The sequence below is a fragment of the Lucilia cuprina genome, chromosome 4 (assembly GCF_022045245.1).
Source record: "Lucilia cuprina isolate Lc7/37 chromosome 4, ASM2204524v1, whole genome shotgun sequence".
Classification (NCBI taxonomy): domain Eukaryota; kingdom Metazoa; phylum Arthropoda; class Insecta; order Diptera; family Calliphoridae; genus Lucilia; species Lucilia cuprina.
The window spans coordinates 34,097,287-34,099,606 of NC_060952.1; the positions used below are offsets into that span (position 1 = coordinate 34,097,287).

Sequence of the window (2,320 nt, forward strand, 5' to 3'; positions counted from 1 at the left end):
CTAGAACAGAACTAGAACAGAACTAGAACTAGAACAGAACTAGAACAGAACTAGAACAGAACTAGAACAGAACTAGAACAGAACTAGAACAGAACAGAACTAGAACTGGAACAGAACTAGAACAGAACTAAAACAAAACTAGAACAGAACTAGAAATGAAATTGTTATCTTGATTATTTTCTGAAGCAAAAAGTTTTATTTTATTTGTAAATTAAACTTTTATTATTAAATGTCATTTCTCGTTTTAGTCTGAGGTGTAAATTTACTTTTTAATATTTATTCATTTTTTCAAAACGAGTTACTTATTACAAATAAAAAGCGCAAAAACGCTATTACACATGCAAGTAAATATTGATACTTATGAATGAATATTTGAGTTTCTTTACTTTTGACTAGAGCCAAACTTGTAACTAACAGTTTTTCATCTTAAAATAGGAAGAAAACGATTTTAACAGCGCAACGAAAAACTTGTAATGCTTTTAAAAAAGTTTCTTTTTGTTATTTTCTTTATGTCTTGTTCCCTTTAACCAGCTGAGACGTTGCAACTTGCAACAACACATTGGTTGCCTTCTTGAGATTTTATTAAACTATATTTATTTTTTCTTGGAGCCAACAAACACTAACAAGTGTTGAAATGTTAAACATTCGAGCTTTATCTTGTGTTTTCAGTTTTTCCATAAATACATTAAATTTATTATAATTTTTTATTTTGTTTTTGTAGTTTGTTGAAGTTTATTTACATGAAAAACAAAAAAAAAAAAAAAAATATATAGAAATTTATTTCGTCTACAATTTTTTGCAGCATCTTTCTTCGGTTTGGAAGAAACTTAATTAAAGTTAAATTTTATTTATTTTATTCATTTATTTATATTAAAATTTATTTTCTTATTTATCTTGTTGCAGAAACTGAATAATCTTTGTGATTAGGACGTGTTGTACCCAAAACGCTCTAATGCAGACGATATGGTAAGTTTTCGTTTTAAATATAATTTATTTGTTAAACGTTTAATGTATGAATGTAATTGATAGTTAAAAGTTTATAAGTGATAAATAGATTCACTTTGCATTAAAGTTACTTTTGAAAAAAAAAACTAAATTAATTGTTTACTTTTCACATCCTAGGTAATGTAAAACAGAGACAGTTGTTAGTTTTGAACTTTAGTGAGTTTAAATTTTTATACCAAAACTATTAAGTTAACTACTATTTTTATCTTTTTTTCGTTATAACATTTCAACATTCACCTTTAAAAGTGGTTATAAGAATTTTCACTTTTCCTAATTTGCTGGCGGCTTTTGAGTTTTCTCTCTTTACCCAAATACAAACAGACTGTTTGTTAGTTTTTTAAGCTAATTTCTAGTTGGCGCCAAAAGCATACACTATATAAATTAAATCCTCATTATTTTAATTCTTCATTCAGCACTAGAAAGCAACTACAACTGTCTAACTGTTTTGACCAACAAAAAAAAAGGTTCTTTTTCATTCCTCTTTGACAACACGAAATTTTTTTTAAAATTATACTTTTTTCAGAAAACTAAAAAATAGTTTTTTTTTAATTAACTTACAACATTTACAAGTTTGTTTTTCATTCTGTGTTGCTGCTGTGGTGGTGGTTAGAAATGATGTGCAGTGCTCACAACTCGACAACAAAACACAAAGGAATGCAAAAGCAATTGAAAAATTACATGAGGTAAAAAATTGAATAAAAATAAGGACGCGAGGTTGAAAAAAATACTAAATATAAATCTGAAAATTCAAAGTTTTCCACAGTGCTTATGGTATCTCTAACAACTAACCCAATTTCATGGTGGATAATGGAGAAACCAAATTAAAATGCTCTGACCTACTGGAATGCACGTGAAAAATCTGCCACCAACGAATGAACCACAATAAAAAAAAACTGCAGTGTAAATAGATTTTTTCTCATTGTATGAATGTGAAAAACTAAACACACGAAGATCAAATATACAATTTTAGAAATAAAATACAAAGAAAACTTTTAAAAGAACCCACATAAAAGTACCAAATAAATAATGGGCACGTATTGCTGCTTATAATAGCGGGCGCGTGCTAAAGTATTTTTGAGGAATTTCTATTAAATGTTGAAGCATGATTTATGAAATCAAAAGATTTACACCTACTGAATTTGTGTAATTAGGCCATAATTTTATAAATCTGAAATCTAGAACATAACTTGCACAGAATTAGAAGAAAAAAACTAGAACAGAACTAGAACAGAACTAGAACAGAACTAGAACAGAACTAGAACAGAACTAGAACAGAACTAGAACAGAACTGGAACAGAACTAGAACAGAACTAGA

The 2,320-nt window shown here is 27.7% G+C and overlaps 1 long non-coding RNA gene across 1 annotated transcript; it reads left to right on the forward strand.

The window, feature by feature from the left end:
- Positions 1-928: 928 nt before the first annotated feature.
- LOC124419779 lies at positions 929-2,233 on the forward strand. Its single transcript, XR_006940806.1, has 3 exons — positions 929-966; positions 1,576-1,688; positions 1,759-2,233. It is a non-coding gene; the product is annotated as an uncharacterized LOC124419779 (long non-coding RNA).
- Positions 2,234-2,320: the final 87 nt, after the last annotated feature.